At 43.5% G+C, this 16,010-nt stretch overlaps 1 protein-coding gene across 2 annotated transcripts in view; it reads left to right on the forward strand.

Moving 5' to 3' along the window:
• The window catches only part of LOC140120721 (cysteine-rich venom protein ophanin-like), a 45,538-nt gene that overhangs the window by 4,814 nt on the left and 24,714 nt on the right, over positions 1-16,010 (forward strand). The window contains exon 1 of one of the 2 annotated variants that reach the window (XM_072139679.1): positions 10,455-10,628. The exons of the other annotated variant lie outside the window; for it this stretch is intronic. The gene's annotated coding sequence lies outside the window, so the exon portion shown is untranslated. Of the gene's footprint in view, positions 1-10,454; positions 10,629-16,010 lie in introns of those variants that run through there. 2 annotated transcript variants of the gene reach the window in all.

Below are 16,010 nucleotides of genomic sequence, written 5' to 3' on the forward strand. Positions count from 1 at the left end.
GTCGGAGGAACTGCCTTAATGAATCCAGGCCGGACCCGAATCCACCGCAGAGAACGCACCGCTGGATCGCGAATGGACCGGGTAAGTAAATCTGCCCCACTGTCCCACAAGATGCTACATGCATTATGATCAGTTAAAAATGTGTTCATCTTTCTATATAAGAGTACAAAATGAGCAAACAATGTACCAAATATTTATTATTCATTGTGCAGGAGATGTAAATATAAGGTACTTAAAGGGAACCTACCACCACAAATCTACCTATAAAGGTGAATCGGGTGGTAGGTGGATCAATAGGACGTGAGGATAGCCCTTTTAAGGACTAATCCTCACGTCCATGCACTGCTTTGGTAACTTTTATTATCCCACTTTGTAAATTTTGTTATGCGGCTACTGGGGCGTGGAGTAGCCGAAGCTGTGGCTACACGGCGCGGCTAATCCACGCACCAGTAGCCTCTTTACTCCTCCTACCCACAATCTTCGCCGTGCAGCTATTCATAGCGGCGCGCCCTCGTCCGACAAACCTGCCGCCTGCGCAGAACACCAGGCCCAGGCCTGTTCAGCTCCGGCTTCGGATCGGGCCTGCTGTTCTGCGCATGCACAGTGGTTTAATAGTGACTCAGCTGGTGACAGGTTCGCTTTGAAGCTATAGTTTTGGTGGACTCTGGTACTAAAAAGTTTGTAAAAAGGAAGAATGCCTAATTAAAGAGCAGTCATTTTTGCCAAATAATTCCCCTAATACCTGAAGATGTTTCAAAACTCTCCCGTATAGTAAAAACGACTATCGCACTTTCCTTGTTGTGTACTTGGAGACTGTGCAATGTGCTTCGCTCTGAATCTATGCAGTATCTATGGAGAGCTCTACATTCTGTTTAGTTGTTGTTACATGGAAGTCACGTGTAATAATTATTATGTTTGTCACTTACTAAGTTAGAGGGAGGAGAGTTGTAAGAGGAAAATCACATCTATCTATGTAACATGACAGGATGACACTGCTGTGTGTATCTTCATTTTGTAATCAGTGTTTATGCTTTCATCATAGTAACTCACTAGTAACACACTGGGGCTCATTTACAAGGGGTCCTGCGGCTGCACTTTGGTCGGATAGTCCGACGATTTCCAATCCACGCCGCATTTAGCAGAGGATTTTGGCACATCGGCGTCGGCTTTCACAAATCGGATCCGGCGGATTCGGACTACACGCCGGATTGGACACAAGTCAAATTGTCGTAAGACATGCACTCGCATACACCGGGAAGAAGAAGGTGAACTCTGGCGGACCTGAGCGGGGAAGCGACACATGCGGGATCTCGGCGCACGATCTTGATGAACCGCGGCAGACTTCATCCTAGTCAGACAATGCACCTCGGGGATCACGCAGGGTAAGTAAATGTGCCCCAATGACTATCACTGCTCATCATGAAAGTTTACTGGTAAGCAAGTTGGCTCACTGGTCTAAATGGGGGGAGACTGCATGTGGCATTTCATTACTGCTGGGTATTAAATTACTAAGGAAGCTTCTGGGCATTACATTCTCACTCTCATATACTGTCCCTTGGGGATTCCTCTGCGAAGGGGGAGAGAATGGTGGCTCTCCCATCTCAAGAGTGAATTTGTGGGTCTCTAGAGTTCCCCCCCTTGTGTCCGTCTCAGTAGAACATCTAGGAAAGGAACTTTATTCGGGTCAGTCTCATATGTGAACCATAGCCCAATCTAGTTTCTATTAAGGCTCTCCACAAAATCAACAAAACTGTTTCTATCACCTTTCTATATAACAAAGATGTCAATCAATGAATCGAAGGAACACCTCTGCCTTTTCGATCCCCGGATAGGGTACATCCCCAAACAGCACAGTGTTCTCCCACCAGCCCAGGAGCAAGTTGGCATATGTGGGAGCACTAGCCCCCCCGCCTCCCATTGCTGTGCGCCTGACTGTTTGTAGCTGCTGGGGATTTCATTAATGGGGGAAGCTTCTGGGCATTAAAGTACTGGAAGTGGCTGCTCGGTATAACATTAATGGAGAGGCTGCTGGGCATTTAATTATTGGCAGAGGCCATTACATTACTCAAGGAGGCTGCTGGGCATTACATTACTGGGGGGGGGTTGTTGGCCATTACATTACTCGGGGAGGCTGTTGGCCATTACATTGCTGGGGGAGGCTGCTGGCCATTATATTACTCATAGAGGCTGCTTGGCATGTCATTACTTTGGGAGGTTTCTGGGCATTACCTTACTGGGGGAGGCTGCAGGACATTAAATTACTGAGGGAGGCTGCAGGACATTACATTACTGGGGGAGGCTTAAGGACATTACATTACTGGGGGTGGCTGTTGGCCATTGCATTACTCTGGGCCGCTGCTGGGCATTACATTACTAGGGGAGGCTGTTGGCCATTATATTACTTGGGGAGGCTGTTGGCCATTACGTTACTGGGGGAGGCTGCTGGCCATTATATTACTCAGGGAGGCTGCTGGGTATTTCATTACTTGGGGAAGCTTCTGGGCATTACCTTACTGGGGGAGGCTGCAAGGAATTACATAACTGGGACAGGCTATTGAGTACTTAAGTACTGTGAGAGGCTGATGAGAACTACATTACTTGGGGAATCTGCTGGGCATTTCATTACTGGAGGGAGGTTGCTGGGCATTACATTACTAGGGGAAGCTGCTGGCCATTATATTACTAGAGGGAGGCTGCTGGGCATTACATTACAAGGGGAGGCTGCTGTCCATTACATTATTTGGGGAGGTTGCTGGGCATTATATTACTAGGGGAGGATGCTGGGCATTATATTACTAGGGGAGGATGCTGGGCATTACATTACTAGGGGATGCTGCTGTCCATTACATTATTTGGGGAGGTTGCTGGGCATTATATTACTAGGGGAGGCTGTTGGCCATTACATTACTGGGGGAGGCTGCTGGCCATTATATTACTCAGAGAGGCTGCTTGGCATGTCATTACTTTGGGAGGTTTCTGGGCATTACCTTACTGGGGGAGGCTGCAGGACATTAAATTACTGGGGGAGGCTGCAGGACATTACATTACTGGGGGAGGCTTAAGGACATTACATTACTGGGGGTGGCTGTTGGCCATTGCATTACTCTGGGCCGCTGCTGGGCATTACATTACTAGGGGAGGCTGTTGGCCATTATATTACTTGGGGAGGCTGTTGGCCATTACGTTACTGGGGGAGGCTGCTGGCCATTATATTACTCAGGGAGGCTGCTGGGTATTTCATTACTTGGGGAAGCTTCTGGGCATTACCTTACTGGGGGAGGCTGCAAGGAATTACATAACTGGGACAGGCTATTGAGTACTTAAGTACTGTGAGAGGCTGATGAGAACTACATTACTTGGGGAATCTGCTGGGCATTTCATTACTGGAGGGAGGTTGCTGAGCATTACATTACTAGGGGAAGCTGCTGGCCATTATATTACTAGAGGGAGGCTGCTGGGCATTACATTACAAGGGGAGGCTGCTGTCCATTACATTATTTGGGGAGGTTGCTGGGCATTATATTACTAGGGGAGGATGCTGGGCATTATATTACTAGGGGAGGATGCTGGGCATTACATTACTAGGGGATGCTGCTGTCCATTACATTATTTGGGGAGGTTGCTGGGCATTATATTACTAGGGTAGGATGCTGGGCATTATATTACTAGGGGAGGATGCTGGGCATTACATTACTAGGGGATGCTGCTGTCCATTACATTATTTGGGGAGGTTGCTGGGCATTATATTACTAGGGTAGGATGCTGGCCATTATATTACTAGAGGAAGGCTGCTGGGCATTACATTACTAGGGGAAGCTGCTGTCCATTACATTACTAGAGGGAGGCTGCTGTCCATTACATTATTTGGGGAGGTTGCTAGGCATTATATTACTAGGGTAGGATGCTGGGCATTATATTACTAGGGGAGGATGCTGGGCATTACATTACTAGAGGAGGCTGCTGGACATTACATTATTTGGGGAAGCTGCTGGGCATTTCATTACTCAGGGAGGGTAGGACCATTGCATTTCCCACTCTAGGCTTATTCTGGAGTCAATACATTTTTCCAGTATTCTGTGGTACAATTAGATGCCTTGGCTTATACTCAGGTCAACTTATAATCGAGTATGTGAAGTAGATGGACTTGTCCTAGAGTTAGAACCACAACCTACAATTTGCTGAACCGTGAAGGAGGAAGTTACTATAGTGATGTTTTATCTTACCTGAAGAATTATGGTCGGTCAAATAAGTAATGGGTCTGTGTGTTAGTGTTTGGTAAGGGTGTGTTAAAGTAAACTGTTACCCATATTATTTACAGAAATATCTAAGGGTTTAGTCTGTAGAGTCTTTAGACTCTATAGAAAATCCTATAAAATAAGTTTAGAGATCAAGTATCTTGGGAGGGGTAATCACATAATTAGTCCCATTAGCACTACAAAGAAATATGATGCAATAAACTGAAATTGACAAGTGACAAGGGGTGGAATATATCAAGATCCGGTTTTCCTTCTATAAACACGGCACTTTTTTAAGTTATGCGTTCCCTGCTAATTTGTTTCCTGATATTGAAGACATGACACATGAACCGAAGGCAAACTGATAAAGTAAAGACAAAGGCCGATTCCTTATTACATTTAAAAACATAAATGTGGTAATTCCTCTATACATATCACCAACACTACTGACTCCTAATTACATAAATACTGACAATATTTGATGTCACAGCTTATCTCCTCTCCCTCCCTGTACAATGACCTCTATATAGATAACACTGACCCATCATTACATCACTAATGACAATAGATGATGTCACAGCTTATCTCCTCTCCCTCCCTGTACAATGACCTCTATATAGATAACACTGACCCATCATTACATCACTACTGACAATAGATGATGTCACAGCTTATCTCCTCCTCCTCCCTGTACAATGACCTCTATATAGATAACACTGACCCATCATTACATCACTACTGACAATAGATGATGTCACAGCTTATCTCCTCCCCCCTCCCTGTACAATGACCTCTATATAGATAACACTGACCCATCATTACATCACTACTGACAATAGATGATGTCACAGCTTATCTCCTCCCCTCCCTGTACAATGACCTCTATAGAGATAACACTGACCCATCATTACATCACTACTGACAATAGATGATGTCACAGCTTATCTTCTCCCCCTCCCTGTACAATGACCTCTATATAGATACCACTGACCCATCATTACATCACTACTGACAATAGATGATGTCACAGCTTATCTCCTCCTCCTCCCTGTACAATGACCTCTATATAGATAACACTGACCCATCATTACATCACTACTGACAATAGACGATGTCACAGCTTATCTCCTCCCCCTCCCTGTACAATGACCTCTATATAGATAACACTGAACCATCATTACATCACTACTGGCAATAGATGATGTCACAGCTTATCTCCTCCCCCTACCTGTACAATGACCTCTATATAGATAACACTGACCCATCATTACATCACTACTGACAATAGGTGATGTCACAGCTTATCTCCTCCTCCTCCCTGTACAATGTCCTCTATATAGATAACACTGACCCATCATTACATTATTACTGACAATAGATGATGTCACAGCTTATCTGCTCCCCTTCCTGTACAATGTCCTCTATATAGATAACACTGACCCATCATTACATCACTACTGACAATAGATGATGTCACAGCTTATCTCCTCCCCCTACCTGTACAATGACCTCTATATAGATAACACTGACCCATCATTACATCACTACTGACAATAGATGATGTCACAGCTTATCTCCTCCCCTTCCTGTACAATGTCCTCTATATAGATAACACTGACCCATCATTACATCACTACTGACAATAGATGATGTCACAGCTTATCTCCTCCCCCTACCTGTACAATGACCTCTATATAGATAACACTGACCCATCATTACATCACTACTGACAATAGATGATGTCACAGCTTATCTCCTCCTCCTCCCTGTACAATGACCTCTATATAGATAACACTGACCCATCATTACATCACTACTGACAATAGATGATGTCACAGCTTATCTCCTCCCCCTACCTGTACAATGACCTCTATATAGATAACACTGACCCATCATTACATCACTACTGACAATAGATGATGTCACAGCTTATCTCCTCCTCCTCCCTGTACAATGACCTCTATATAGATAACACTGACCCATCATTACATCACTACTGACAATAGATGATGTCACAGCTTATCTCCTCCCCTCCCTGTACACTGACCTCTATATATATAACACTGACCCATCATTACATCACTACCGACAGTAGATGATGTCACAGCTTATCTCCTCCCCCTCCCTGTACAATGACCTCTATATAGATAGCACTGACCCATCATTACATCACTACTGACAATAGATGATGTCACAGCTTATCTCCTCCCCCTCCCTGTACAATGACCTCTATATAGATAGCACTGACCCATCATTACATCACTACTGACAATAGATGATGTCACAGCTTATCTCCTCCCCCTCCCTGTACAATGACCTTTATATAGATAACACTGATCCATCATTACATCACTACTGACAATAGATGATATCACAGCTTATCTCCTCCCCCTCCCTGTACAATGACCTCTATATAGATAACACTGACCCCTCATTACATCACTACTGACAATAGATGATGTCACAGCTTATCTCCTCCTCCCTGTACAATGACCTCTATATAGATAACACTGACCCATCATTACATCACTACTGACAATAGATGATGTCACAGCTTATCTCCTCCCCCTCCTGTACAATGACCTCTATATAGATAACACTGACCCATTATTACATCACTACTGACAATAGATGATGTCATAGCTTATCTCCTCCCCTTCCTGTACAATGACCTCTATATAGATAACACTGACCCATCATTACATCACTACTGACAATAGATGATGTCACAGCTTATCTCCTCCCCCTCCCTGTACAATGACCTCTATACAGGCAGTCCCCGGGTTACATACAAGATAGGGTCTGTAGGTTTGTTCTTAAGTTGAGTTTGTATGTAAGTCGGAACTGTATATTTTATCATTGTAATCCCAGCCAGAACTTTTTTGGTCTCTGTGAAAATGGGATTTAAAACATGTTGGATTGTCATAAGAATCAATATTAACACTAAAGCTTCATTGCAGACACCTTTGATAACTGTTTCAGCTATTTATTGTAGCCTAGGAGTAAACTACAATAAATTACCAATATCCAGAGGTCCGTTTGTAACTATGGGTCGTATGTAAGTCGAGTGTTCTTAAGTAGGGGACCGCCTGTATAGATAACACTGACCCATCATTACATCACTACTGACAACAGATGATGTCACAGCTTATCTCCTCCTCCTCCCTGTACAATGACATCTTTATAGATAACACTGACCCATCATTACATCACTACTGACAATAGATGATGTCACAGCTTATCTCCTCCTCCTCCCTGTACAATGACCTCTATATAGATAACACTGACCCATCATTACATCACTACTGACAATAGATGATGTCACAGCTTATCTCCTCCCCCTCCCTGTACAATGACCTCTATATAGATAACACTGACCCATCATTACATCACTACTGACAATAGATGATGTCACAGCTTATCTCCTCCTCCCTGTACAATGACCTCTATATAGATAACACTGACCCATCATTACATCACTACTGACAATAGATGATGTCACAGCTTATCTCCTCCCCCTCTCTGTACAATGACCTCTATATAGATAACACTGATCCATCATTACATCACTACTGACAATATTTGATGTCACAGCTTATCTCCTCCTCCCTGTACAATGACCACTATATAGATAACACGGACCCATCATTACATCACTACTGACAATAGATGATGTCACAGCTTATCTTCTCCCCTCCCTGTACAATGACCTCTATAGAGATAACACTGACCCATCATTACATCACTACTGACAATAGATGATGTCACAGCTTATCTTCTCCCCCTCCCTGTACAATGACCTCTATATAGATACCACTGACCCATCATTACATCACTACTGACAATAGATGATGTCACAGCTTATCTCCTCCTCCTCCCTGTACAATGACCTCTATATAGATAACACTGAACCATCATTACATCACTACTGACAATAGACGATGTCACAGCTTATCTCCTCCCCCTCCCTGTACAATGACCTCTATATAGATAACACTGAACCATCATTACATCACTACTGGCAATAGATGATGTCACAGCTTATCTCCTCCCCCTCCCTGTACAATGTCCTCTATATAGATAACACTGACCCATCATTACATCACTACTGACAATAGATGATGTCACAGCTTATCTCCTCCCCCTACCTGTACAATGACCTCTATATAGATAACACTGACCCATCATTACATCACTACTGACAATAGATGATGTCACAGCTTATCTCCTCCTCCTCCCTGTACAATGACCTCTATATAGATAACACTGACCCATCATTACATCACTACTGACAATAGATGATGTCACAGCTTATCTCCTCCCCTCCCTGTACAATGACCTCTATATATATAACACTGACCCATCATTACATCACTACCGACAATAGATGATGTCACAGCTTATCTCCTCCCCCTCCCTGTACAATGACCTCTATATAGATAGCACTGACCCATCATTACATCACTACTGACAATAGATGATGTCACAGCTTATCTCCTCCCCCTCCCTGTACAATGACCTCTATATAGATAGCACTGACCCATCATTACATCACTACTGACAATAGATGATGTCACAGCTTATCTCCTCCCCCTCCCTGTACAATGACCTCTATATAGATAACACTGATCCATCATTACATCACTACTGACAATAGATGATATCACAGCTTATCTCCTCCCCCTCCCTGTACAATGACCTCTATATAGATAACACTGACCCCTCATTACATCACTACTGACAATAGATGATGTCACAGCTTATCTCCTCCTCCCTGTACAATGACCTCTATATAGATAACACTGACCCATCATTACATCACTACTGACAATAGATGTCACAGCTTATCTCCTCCCCCCTGTACAATGACCTCTATATAGATAACACTGTCCCATTATTACATCACTACTGACAATAGATGATGTCATAGCTTATCTCCTCCCCTTCCTGTACAATGACCTCTATATAGATAACACTGACCCATCATTACATCACTACTGACAATAGATGATGTCACAGCTTATCTCCTCCCCCTCCCTGTACAATGACCTCTATATAGATAATAGTGACCCATCATTACATCACTACTGACAATAGATGATGTCACCGCTTATCTCCTCCCCCTCCCTGTACAATGTCCTCTATATAGATAACACTGACCCATCATTACATCACTACTGACAATAGATGATGTCACAGCTTATCTCCTCCTCCCTGTACAATGACCTCTATATAGATAACACTGACCCATCATTACATCACTACTGACAATAGATGATGTCACAGCTTATCTCCTCCCCCTCCTGTACAATGACCTCTATATAGATAACACTGACCCATCATTACATCACTACTGACAATAGATGATGTCACAGCTTATCTCCTCCTCCTCCCTGTACAATGACCTCTATATAGATAACACTGACCCATCATTACATCACTACTGACAATAGATGATGTCACAGCTTATCTCCTCCCCTCCCTGTACAATGTCCTCTATATAGATAACTCTGACCCATCATTACATCACTACTGACAATAGATGATATCATAGCTTATCTCCTCCCCCTCCCTGTACAATGACCTCTATATAGATAACACTGACCCATCATTACATCACTACTGGCAATAGATGATGTCACAGCTTATCTCCTCCCCTCCCTGTACAATGACCTCTATATAGATAACACTGACCCATCATTACATCACTACTGACAATAGATGATGTCACAGCTTATCTCCTCCCCCTCCCTGTACAATGACCTCTATATAGATAACACTGACCCATCATTACATCACTACTGACAATAGATGATGTCACATCTTTAGAAAAGAAAAAGAACCAAAATGATGTAATACAAAATATGCTAGCAAGATTCAGGAAAAATTTATTGCAAGTCATAGAAAGTGGGCAAATGATTTTCTTATGGGCTCCAGAGTCTCCCTCCCAAACTGAAAACAAACCAGCATGTGCAGAAAGCATCTATTTATCACAACTAGTTTAACTATCTACAGCCCAGAACAAAATCAGCAGGAGACAGAAGGGTGTGGTGGAATTCAAGTAAGACAGACAGAAGTGAAATAGGGTAGAGTTCAGACTAGTGAAAGACAGAATGCAAAATAAGTACAGAGTCACATCATCTTCCATACTTTATGGATGAAGGATAATGCTTAAACCCAAATGGTCAAAAAATATTATAGTTCCTTTTTTGTTCCAGGGTCGGAGGCAGCAAAAAAGCCTGAAACCTCTGCTGGTTTACACTTATTGAGAATATGGACCCAAACACTTATCCAGCTTATATAAGACTGTTTGACCAAGAAGGAAAGTGATTGAACGTTATGTGAAATTGTCTCCACAATGGAAAGAAGTTCTGGGAACTCCATCAAGACTGGGTTTGTTTATCCTTATTGTGTTCACTTCTTATTTTCTATGTGTTCCTTCATAGTCTTCAATCTGAAAATTCTTGTAAAATTTTGATAAATCAAGCACCGCCGCCTCCTGCGACTTAGGGAACCTCATAGACTATGGAGAAGATTTATCAGTGATTCTATGCCAGTTCTATAACTTTGGAACATTTAAACATATCCAGGGGGCTTTGAGACTGTTTTCTCGAGACACAGGGGCACATTTACTAAGGGTCCGCAGCCGCGAATCCGTCGGGTTTTTCCCGAATATTTCCATTTTGCGCTGTATTTCATGGGATTGTGGTGCATGTGATCGATTTTTGACGCAATCGCACCGACTTTCACGCGACAGAAATCGGGGGGCGTGGCCGCCGGACAACACGAAGGATTCGGAAAAATCGCGGAATTTAAAAAGCCATTTGTGTCACAAGATCAAGCACTCACATACACCAGAAAAAAGCAAGTGAACTCCAGCGGACCTGGTGAATATCGGCGCACGGACCTTAGTGAATCACCTTAGTGAATCCTGTCGGAGAACCCGCCGCTGGATCGCGAATGGACCGGGTAAGTAAATGTGCCCCACAGTGTACCCCTCGTAAGATGGTAGATACGTTTTGAAAAAAATAGAAATTCAGAAAATTTCTCAATTTTCAACTGTTTGGACAGATAGGCGCACAATTACTTACTCCGGTCACTGGAGTTCACAGAAAGTGCATTGTCCAACTATAATGCACCGTGCGGCGATTCAATAAGATCGTGCTTCCGCATGTGTCGCTTCCCCACACAGGTTCAACAGAGTTCACTGTTTTTTTAGTGATGCATCAGAAGGCTAGGCCTTGTGACACAATTTGTGTCAGGACAGAGGAGTCTAGTAGAGGGGGCAGAGGAGTCTGGAGGAGGAGGACAGTGGGGTCTGGAGGAGAAGGACAGAAAAAGAGAACAGAGGAGTTTGAAGGAGGAGGAGGACAGAGGAGTCTGGAGGAGTAGGACAAGAGAGGGGTCTGATATCTGGTTGTGACTTGGGACTGTACCCGTGATTACTCTATTCATTCTCTTTTGGTTTCAGTGGATTGAAGACCCCTCCCCTCTATTAATTTAGAATGATCAACTATTAATATAGGAAAATGGGTTTTCTAAATTAGACGGCACATTCTGAATACTCTTCTATTTTCAAGTTATGTAAGGTCCCCTTAATTCTTGGCCAACCACGCCACCCTACTCCACCCTTCATGGTGGTTATTTAGCTAACAGGCTCCATGGGAGATTAGGTGACATTTGACATTTTTGTTTCAAGATTATGGCTAGAAAAACCAGTAGTGATACAATAATACCCAAAACTTAAGTACACCAATGACTCATTGGCTCAGATCTCTCTTACACAAGTGATGAATGTTATTCTATCTACTGTTCAGCCCAGGGATAAAGTCTTAGAGTGTTAAATCAACAAGGACATTGAAAGGATATTTTAAACAGTGTTAATTTATGTAATACTTATGCAAGTAGGTCATTGACAGATGAGATTGCAATAGCCACATTGAGGTTGATGGAGTTAAAGATACAACCAGATGTGACTGTTCTACACTTATTCCATAACTTCTGAAGTCTCTCTTGTCTCTGCTGTGACCACCACTAGAGCTCAGCTATTCCCCAGATTCACTTCTCTTACAATAAATAACCAGCTCCTGAGCTCAGCTATTCCCCAGATTCACTTCTCTTACAATAAATAACCAGCTCCTGAGCTCAGCTATGCAGCTGATATATTGCTCTTAAAGGGCACCTACCTGCATACCTATAAAGGTAGAACGGGTGGTAGGTGGATGATTGGGACGTGAGGATAGCCCCGATATGTTAATTTTCTTAAGCGGCTACTGGGGCTTGGAGTAGCCGGACATGAGACTAGAAGTCTCGGCTACTCCATGCCCCAGTAGCCTCTTTTCTCCGCCTACCATTGCATCTTCGGCACGCAGCTCCTTGTAGCTGCGCGCCCTTTTCCGAGGCCCCGACGTTCTGTCCGTGGCCGCGCACCTGCAGGCCTGCGTTCTGCGCATGCACAGAACGCCATTTATTCAGACGAGGGTGCGCGCCGAAGATGACATGGTAGGCGGAGAAAAGAGGCTACTGGGGCGTGGAGTAGCCGCGACTTGTAGCCTCATGTCCGGCTACTCCACGCCCCAGTAGCCACTTAAGAAAATTAACATATCGGCGTATTAAAGTTTTCTAAAAGATAGCCAGGACACGAGGATTAGCCCAAAAAAGGGCTATCCTCACGTCCCATTCATCCACCTACCACCCGTTCTACCTTTATAGGTAGAATCGTGGTGGTAGGTGCCCTTTAAATTAAAAAAAGTAGCATGAACTCAGTTATCCAACTGATACACTGCTATTACAGTAAAGAACCAGCTCCTGAGCTCAGCTATTCCTTAGATACACTTCTCTTACCAGAAATAACCAGCTACTGAGCTCAGTGGTAATATTACATCCCAATCCTTAGAGTTTATACCTTGGCAGCTGATTGACATCCCATTCTATAACCTACAAGTGCACCCAAATTTTTTATGACTGATGTGGAGCTAAATAGTGTTCCCAATTTTCATGAGTACCATAGGCAAATCTCCTTCTGTCATAACTGTTCTCTACCCTACAAGTGATGGGAAGGGATGAGCAGGCTCCAAACCCTAATGGCCCACACTGGAAGTCAAAGCAGCCCCCACTGTTATGATAATTAATGGATGGAGGGAGGGATAATTTTACAGTTTTTGCTTTCCTCTATGGCCCCTACCTATACTGTAAAGACTGGAAGGGTCAAGCCTTCTGGGTTTATATAAGGCATAGATAGTATAACACGACAGTACATATGACTACTGCATGGAAAATCTGCAGCAAAAACATGGAACAATCCATTCATCGATCCTCATTGCATTTAAATTGTTGATGCATTAAAACTTTTTTGTAACCACAAAGTTTTTGTTGTATTTTCCACAAATTGCCGCGTCTTCTTTGCCATAGAAAAGCAAAATAATCTACAAATGAGAACAGTGGGGCTTATTTTCTAAGGGTAGCGGATCACACTTTTGTCGGACTGTGCGCCAGTTTCGGGAGTTGCGCAGCTTTGACAGGTATTTAAAAGGGGTGTGTGCTGGGATTGTGTCACACGCGATCGAATTTTGGCGCAGCAGCACTGCTTTCACACGACACAATCCGGGGGCCGTGCCGACGATCAATCCGACTGATTTGGACTGAGCGCGGGATTTAAGATTCAAATTGTGTCACAAGACAATGCACTTACATGCACCAGGAAGAAGGTGAACTCCGGGGACCTGAGCGGGGAAGCGACAGATGCAGTATATGGGGCACACAATCTTAGTCAATCGCGGCAGATGTACATTATACACAGACAACGCACTTTCTGTGAACTTCTCCGGACGGGTAAGTAAATGTGCCCTAGTGTGTTGCATAGTAGTGATGTCAAAATTTCTTAAACCCATTGGGGCACATTTACTAAAGGTCCGAATCGTGTTTTTCTGCCGGGTTTCCTGAATTTTTCCGATTTGCGCTGAATTGCCCCGGGATTTTGGCGCACACAATTGAATTGTGGCCCATCGGCGCAAGCTTTCACGTGACAGAAATGGGGAGACTTGGCACAAAAATAGCACTCACATACACTGAGACGGAGGAGGTGAATTCCAGTGGACCTCGGCGGACTTCAGCGCAGCAGCGACACCTAGTAGACATCGGGCGCACAACCTTAGTGAATCCCGGCAGAACCCGAATCAGCGTCGGACAACGCGCCGCTGGATCGCGACTGGACTGGGTAAGTAAATGTGCCTCTTTGAGTCACTTAAAGGAATGTGATTTATCGGAAGTCTCACACTTGTGCACGTTTGATATTAGGAGCCTGTACACACACATACAATATCTTGACAGCAGCGCCACATAAGTTATGTGAAGGTGCGACACTTAGCAATGCACAGATCAAGTGATGGAGTTTCTGGACTTAGACCTAACTAGAAATTACTTTCATATTTACTTTCATATTTCTACAGACTTTTTTTTTTTGTCTGAATTCGAAAAGCGACTTGTTCACATGTGGTTAAGACATGAGGACAAAGGAGATTACTTATCATTAGGTGGCTCCTTGGGACAGTTATGTGTTTATTTTTGGAGCTCCACTGCCCATAAGAATCTTTAAAGTAGCTTTGGCCCTTGAATAAATGTTTTTCTTTTTCCAAAAGTTGCAAAGAAAAGTCTCAAAATGCATAAAAAGTCCCATCACATCCACCAGCAGGGACTATGAGGCTTTTTATGACTCTGGCTTTGTATTAGCAGTAAGTTCTATGTTTACATCAGATTAATGAAGAGGTGGAAATAGTCCTGTGAGACTTTTGATCAGTGAAAAGTCTCAAAAAACCTCAATGTGACTACTCTGAGACTTTTTATGCCACAAAAACTCAGGAAAACCAAATAACCCTCAAAAAATCATCCGTATCCAGCAAACATAATAATAACTTTTTGACTATCTTTTATAGGAAAGAATCTATAGATTGCACGGTGCTGGAGAAGCAAATTAATGTTGGACACAATGGGGCTCATTTACTAAGGGTCGGGCTGCTCACTTTTGGTCGAACTGTTTGCCTTTTTCTGGGATTACACGGCTTGCACAAGTATCCTTGTCTGCGCTGTGATTTTGGTGCACGCTGGTTTCCATGCAACACAATTTAGGGGTCGTGTCATCAGAAGATCCGACGGATTCGGACTAAGTGCAGGATTTAACATTCAAATTATGTCCCAAGCCCAAGCACTTACATGCACCAGGAGGAAGAAGGTGAACTCTGTCGGACCTGAGCGGGGAAGCGGCACATGCAGGATATCGGGCGCACGATTGTAGTGAATCGCGGCACAGGGCATTATCATCGGACAATGCCCTTTCGGTGAACTCCAGGGACGGGTAAGTAAATGTGCCCCAATCCAGTTGATCTAACTTTCTCTTAGAGTTGTGTTGTGTGTTCCGTGTTTCACTTTTCTTTCTCTACTTGATGTTTCCTCAAAAGTTCTGTGTTCATTGATGCGTATTCTCACTTGTCCGATGTCTTTACTTTATCACATCCCTCACATGGACTTCAGATTCCAGGGAATGAGGCAATACAAAATGTTTTTTCTTGCCGTATTTTGTATCAGAATTAAAGAATTCATGTTAAAGAATTCATGAGGCTTTGGATGAGATGGTTCGTTGTAAACCGGAAAAATATATGTTGATGCAGGAGCACTTCCCCCCGGCCTCTGTGTGCTGAAGCTTCTTCTGCTGCAGTGAGATTACATCAGGCACAGGGACGGGGGAAGTGCAGAGGGAGAAGAGGCTGAGACACTATATCC

Source organism: Engystomops pustulosus, chromosome 3 (assembly GCF_040894005.1).
Source record: "Engystomops pustulosus chromosome 3, aEngPut4.maternal, whole genome shotgun sequence".
NCBI lineage: Eukaryota > Metazoa > Chordata > Amphibia > Anura > Leptodactylidae > Engystomops > Engystomops pustulosus.